The sequence below is a fragment of the Osmerus mordax genome, chromosome 23 (genome assembly GCF_038355195.1).
Source record: "Osmerus mordax isolate fOsmMor3 chromosome 23, fOsmMor3.pri, whole genome shotgun sequence".
NCBI classification, from domain to species: domain Eukaryota; kingdom Metazoa; phylum Chordata; class Actinopteri; order Osmeriformes; family Osmeridae; genus Osmerus; species Osmerus mordax.
In genome coordinates, this window is record NC_090072.1 from 2,334,406 (window position 1) to 2,341,550 (window position 7,145).

Consider the following 7,145-nt stretch of genomic DNA (forward strand, 5'->3'; position numbering starts at 1 on the left):
TGAGTGAGCGAATAAGGGGGAAAAGAGAGAGAGAGCGATGAGAGTGGGAGGGAGACTGATGTAGGTTGCAAATGTAATTATAATCTCACGAGCACCATTTTAGAACACTGACACGCGGGGCAACAACTCTTCGCACGGGCGTCCTCCGAACAGCCGAATACCAAAATACAAACCGCTTTGTCGTCCCTCTGTTATTCATATTGGATCTCGTATGAAAAAAGTTTTGGTCCGTCGAACTGTTTAAAAAGTGACTCAAGTATACTACCAGTTTAAGGGAAGGTGTCGAAATGTTACTTTGATTAGCCACCCCGGAAGGGAATGATGACTGCAGCTGATAATGGACGATTTCAAATCGTTTGAATATCTTGTCATTGTTGCTGTTTCTGTTTATAGCCATATCTTAGCCATCCATCTTGAGTGTAACAAGTTAGTGAAGCCTTCAAAAATGTGACAACGGGGGAAAACATTTTTATTTCCTGGTTTACGTTTAGTAATAGGCTACTATATTTGTATACACTTGCTTTTAGATCGGAAGTTTCAAGTTCAAAGCACAACTCTCTGTATCGGCTCCTCTTAGAAAGCATTTGCATACCCACCGCGCGCACAAACCGGGCCAAGCGATTCATCCCCACGTGGGCCCGCGTGCGTAGAGGCGCAGGTGTACTGCTTTTAACCAGCCCACGCTCCTCTCCTCCACCCCTACGCTTCTCTTTCGGGGGCTGCCCGCACAAGGTGAATAACTAAAATACAACTTTTGCCCGTTCGTTTAATATCATGCAATATAGAAAACCGTTAAGTGCTGATTGCTGGTCCGCGTCAGGTTATTTTTATCCTGAATGCTGGAAGGTGGTTCCAACACACACGCGCACATACACACAAGAGGGAAAAAAAGATATATTTTCTGTAGCCTACTACACATGAAGTATGACACTGTCATTAACCATAATACAATAATGTCATATAATAATATATAGACTCATTACCACTACCGACAAGCCTATCTTGTGTCACATAAGGTTATCATATGAAAGCTTTCCATTAGTCACCATACTACTCTACTTCAAGGGCCCGTGGTGAATTTAAATGTGATGTACATTAATACGGAACTAAAAAGGCCTTTGCAGAGGTGGTGAAGATGATATCAACTGGATCAGTCATTAAACCACCTATTGTGCCACAGAGGTCTATGCGCAGTGCACGTCTGCATCTGTGTGTGCATGCTGAATGTATTGATGTATTCACTGTGAGTGTGTGTGTGTGGTGGGGGAGGAGGAGGGCACCCATGTGTGCATACATTTGTCTGTCTGTGTACATGAAGGCTATAAGCCTCTGCGTGTGTGTGTGTCTGTGGGTTTGTGGTTGTGTGTGTGTGTGTGTGTACGTTCCGTGGCATATGTGTACGTGTTTGTGTCTGCCACAATGGCATCATCACCCGCCTCTGACGCTTTGATTGTTTTCTGCGCCGCAGCAGAAATGCACCAATTAATATGCAGAGAGTGAGTGAGACAGAGACAAACAAAAAAACAGGCAGAGGAGGGAGGGGTGAGAGGGGTTTGGAGAGGGGGGGGGGGGGGGGGTGAAGAGAGGAGGGGGTGGGGGGAGGTGGCACAGAGAGTGGGAGAGAATGGAGGAGATAAAATGAAAGATGAGGAAAAAGGGGTGGGGGGGGACAAGAGAGAGAGAGAAAGACATGGGAGATGAAGTGAGATAAGAAGGGAGGGGGTGAGAGAGGGAGAGGGGGGGGCTGTTTCAGCTTTGGGATGGAGAGAATGAAATCTGATAGATGTTGGAGGGGGGAAAAAAACGAGAAGAGAGAGAAGGCGAAAAAGATGGGCGAGAGGGGTCGGGGGGATCAATATGTACATATTTAGTGAGAGATGGAGGGAAATCAATTGAGAAGGGGAGGGGAAGGGATGTAGAGAACAGAGGGAGTGAGAGAGAAGGGGGAGAGGCGGGAGTGGGGAGGGGAGGGCAGGGGAGGCAGACGGAACGAGGGATGAGGGAAGGAGGAGTGTAGAGGTGGAGTGATATGTGGCTATGGCTGCTGTCCTTTTGTCGCAGTGTCAGGGTATTGATACTGTAACACCGCCACCCCTCTCTCCCCACACACACACCCCATCACAATGCTGCCGTGACAACGGCCGTCGCGGCGACGCCTACTGGCACTATGCAGCCACAATACTGAGGGCACTGAAGCATCACACACAGACCACTGCAGGGCACGGAAGGGATGGAGGAAGGGAAGGAGAGAAGGAGGGAGGAAGATGCAAGGAGGCAAATACAGAGAGAAGGGGGATGAGAGTAAACAGAGGTAGAGAGAGAAGGAGGGAGGATGAAGGGAGAACGATGAAAGGAGGTAGAGAGAGAGAGAGAGAGAGAGAGAGAAGGAGGGAGACGGAAGGAAGGAGATTGGGGAAAAACAAGTGATAAAGGGGTGGGGAGAGATGTGGAAGGGAGGGAGAGAGAAAGAGAGATGATGGAGAGGTGAGATGAGAGAACAAGGGAGGGACACGGTTGGGAAACAGAGAGGCAGAGATGGAGGGAGGGAGAAGGAGGGAGAAGGAGAGATGGATGAAGAAGGATTACGTGCCATCTCTGTCAGCCTGACGCTCCAGTGTGTGGATACCAGGGGGGGTGTAGCACATGATGTACTCTGTCTGGATGTGTGTGATGATGAGTTATATAGGGTTGACTGGGGTTTCAAATGCCCATGTTACATGCAGTATGTAGTCATGGGTACGGGAAGGGAATAAACAGTATGCCACTTGCCAGGGTCAGATATTTGCACCGTGTTCAGTTCACGTTGGCAAGACCGTCTTACGTCCTATTAATCACAGTCAGCTGTCTCAGTTCTCATAAGTGGGAGATTTCATCGTCTTACTGACAGGGAATTTGAGTCTGAGAAGGTATCCTAACTATCACTGCACTGGCCCTCATCTTTTAGATATTTGTGTGTGTGTGCGTGTTTGTACTGTCTCGACATGCATATTCATTTACGATGGCAGCACTTGGCTGCTCGCCCATAAGTCAGGTCCATGTGGGATGACCAATGTCTCTCTCTCTCTCTCTCTCTCTCCCTCGTACACACACACACACACATACATATTCTCTCTAATATACACACAAACGCACAAACATACACACTCTGCCACTAAACTACTGTCTGGTACACTATGAGTGTGTGTGTATGATCTATAGCGCTCTGCTCACCCCCTCCCTTCCCCTAACCCTTCTTAATATGATGTAAAAAGCTAATCGCATGCAAATGTCTGTTGTCCCGGTAACCAGGCCCGAAAAATCCCTTTGATGTTTCACCCGGCTCATTCTCTTCACGTTCTCTTTGTTCACCACAGTCTCTCTGCTTTGTCAACATCCCCCTTTACCCCTCTCTCTCTCTCTCTCTCTCTCTCTTCTCTCTCTCCCTTTACTTTTCTCTGCTCTCCCCTCCTCTCTCTTTAGCCCCTAATTTTTTTTCACTCTCCCCACTGTTCATTCTGTAACTCCCTTTACCTCTCTCTCTCTTTCTCTCTCTCTCTTCACCCCCCCCCCCTCTCCATTCTCTAAGTCTCTCCATTCTATCGAGTGAGAAAAAAAAGAAAACTTCTCTCTAACTCTTCACTTTCTTCCCCGCTCGCCATACCACCCTGCTTCTTTTGTGTCTCCCCCCTATCCTTTTCTCCCCCGCTCTTTCTATAAGCCCCCTCTATTCTTCCGTCTCCCCTCTCTCTCCCCCCGCCCCTGCCGCTCTCTCCCCTGACTGTGCCTCTCTGTATGTCTGCCCCCCCCCCCTCTCCCGTTTCCCATCACTCCCACCGACTGTCTCAGTCTGCTTCTCTGTCGCTCCCTTTCTCACCCCTTCCTGTTCCCCTCCCTCCCTCCCTCCTCCCTCCCTCTCCCTCCCTCCCTCCCTCCCTCCTCCCTGCCCTCCCTCCTCCCTCCCTCCCTCCACACTTTCTTTTTTTCATCTCTCATTCCTCTCTCTCTCTCTCTCTCTCTATCTCTCTCTCTCTCTCTCTCTCACACACTCTCTCTCTTTCTCATTCAGTCAGTCACCCAGTCCTACGAATCGACCTTTCGTGTAAAAGCTTGGTCGAACGTGTCCTCCTTTCCCTCCTTTTCTCTTTCCTTCCGTCGATCTCTCTCTCTTTCCATCCCCCGTCTCCCTCCCTTCTCCCTTCCCTCGTCTTCTATCTCTCGTTCTCTCTCTCCCCACACAGATATGTAGGGAGAGAACAAGTTTCTCTTTGGCGTGAGTATGAATTGACGGCAAAACTCGTCAGAGAAGACATGACTAACACTGACAAAACAAGTGCAGAAGGCCATTTTGAAGGAGGAGGAGATGGAGGGGGTCATTGATGTATTCCCTCTTTAATCTCCCCCCTCCCCTCTCCTCCCCTCCCCTTCGGCAGATACCACACAGAGAGTGATCAAAATCAGGGATTTGAATCGCGTTCGTCCAGTTTAATTTTGATAAGAACAAGTATGATAAAGAATAGAAGACAAAGTACAAAACATACAAAGTACATCGTGACCACAGGCCTGTCAGAACCCACGTCCTAAACATTCCACCGCTTCCTTCAAAGACAAATATATAAACATCTGTTCGGTTAGATAGTCACAAAACTGCACGAATAAAAAAAAAGTCCTATTTACATGAATACTGTTTAGAAGTGCAATGAAAGGCACAAGTACACCACCAGCTATGGTTTTGACAGATGACAAAGTATTTCATTATCCTTGGATATGCTATGGCACAGTATGTCGCCACAAGGCAATGCAAGCTACCATGATATGTTGCAGCAACTGCAGACCCAACAAATTAGATATTGATTCACAGGGTTCAATATCCATTTGCACTTCGGAATTTGGGTACGCTCTCTCGTTGTGATATATATATATATATACATACTTCAGATCCATAGTAAGGTGTGTGAAATCATAACTGTTTGTTCAGAACTCACTGCACTGCGCAGGCTTTTCTACAGCTAGTAGAGATATTCAGGTACTTGACGGATGGTGTTGGTCCCCAATCAGTTAGAAAACACAACCGAAGCTCCTGAAACCTCGGGTAGATTCACTTGGAAACTAACGACAGAGTGCACGGTCGACATCCAGAGGAGCCTACACATTCCGTACTTTTCCGTTTGTTATGAAACTCTTGACGTCCCATGGCAGGTAGTGTACTGTGTATTTCATGGTTCGCTCAAGTTCCTGTGCTGTACAGACATTAGTAAACGGTTTTTGTAAACAAGACATGCGCATCTGGCATAATCTTTCGTCTCTTAGGTCGTGACTGTACTGCGTGCATTGGACACGTAACAGTAGCGTCTTCAAGGTACATAAGTTGGTTAGCATATTGGGTTCTTTTATTGATATTGCAGGCGAAGGTGTGGGCTTGGAGCAGGCAACAAGGACGTGTCCATACCGATGTTAGGAGAAACGTTGAAACTTCTCCACCAATAGCAGGAGGCCGAGCCGGGGTAGCGAGAGCATCAGGGGAGTAGGTGTTTTTAAATGTGGGTGGGGGAGCGCATATTTAATATCCGAGGATGCGGCGTAAAGTATAATTTTCTTACTAAAAGTGGAGAGGGGAGGTGGGGGGGGGGAGAGATTTCGTTTTCAAAAGTTGGGTGGGACATAACCCATGTGTGAACCTGTGCCCCTGGTTAGAATATGGGCTGATCAAACCATGTTTTTCCTCACCCATGATCGAACCCAACCTTCACCCTGAGCGCACCTGTCTCCAAGACAACGGTAGCGTCTCTTGGGATACAAAAAGCATGACGACTCAAACGTGTCCGAAGTGATCGGTCTGAAGCAGGGAACCAATCAGGATTCGTCGTTACCATTTGATGGCTTTTCAAGCACGAACGGTCGTTCTCTGACCAGCGAACCAACACCCTTGGTTCCAGGAAGTGTGCGGCTGAGGGGCGATTATGCCTGTTTGGTTTGTCCTGTGCCTGTCTCTAGTCCATCCACCTCACTGCTGCACGAACACTGCGTCTCTGTCTGTGACACAATAAGACCGTCTGATATCTGCCTGTGTGTACGTGAGACAGTGTGTGTGTGTGTGTGAATGCATGCACGGCCAACAATCACTGCCTCACACACACACATACACACACTCATTTACATAGATGCAATCACACCTAAGCCCCATACTCACAGGAACAGCAAACTGAATCATTTTCACTCCCATTCAAACAATATGAAAAGTACAGTTAATCACACTGTAGAAATACCAAATAACTTCTTGCTGAGTAACCAACAGCAAATTGTCCTCATTCCAACCAAGTGTTTATGAGATATTGTTTCAGCAGCCAGATAGTGAAGTGGTTGAGACCAAGTGGTTTGGTCTAGCAGGGAGCCATGCAAAGCAGACAATGGAGTCTCTGTGTGTCCAGAGTGTCTCTGGTGTCAATGACTCCATGCGCAACTGAGTTCAGCAGATCCAAAATGGCCGTCGCTGTAATCAACATTCTGCTGGTTGTGCACTGTCTCAGGTCATTACATCTTTCTTCTCTCTCTCTCTCTCTCTCTCTCTCTCTCTCTCTCTCTCTCTCTCTCTCTCTCTCTCTCTCTCTCTCTCTCTCTCTCTCTCTCTCTCTCTCCATCTAGTGTGTTCTTCAGTTCTTCTCAGTTGCTGTCCAGTTGATCATCCAGTAGACGATATGTTCTGTGGTCCAGTTTCTGGAGAGAGGGAGAGAACCCCAGAGAGAGGGAGAGAGAGAGGGCGTTGACAGAGGAGAGGAAGACAGATGAACGTGGGCTTGAGAGCAGGCATTATCTTCCAAACACAGGCATGACAGGAGGATGGAGGGAGAGAGAGAGAGAGATGGAGAGAGAGAGGGGGGAGGCATGACAGGAGGATGGAGGGAGAGAGAGAGAGATGGAGAGAGGGGGGAGGCATGACAGGAGGATGGAGGAAGAGAGAGATGGAGAGAGATGAGAGAGAGCGAGATGAAGAGAGAGATGAGAGAAAGAGAGATGGAGATATAGAGAGAGATGAGAGAGAGAAAGATGAGAGGGAGATAGAGAGAGTGAGATGAGAGGGAGATTGAGAGAGAGAGAGATGAGAGGGAGAGAGATGGAGAGAGAGATGAGAGGAGTGTTTCGTGTCTCTTACTCACGTCGCTGAGATGAAG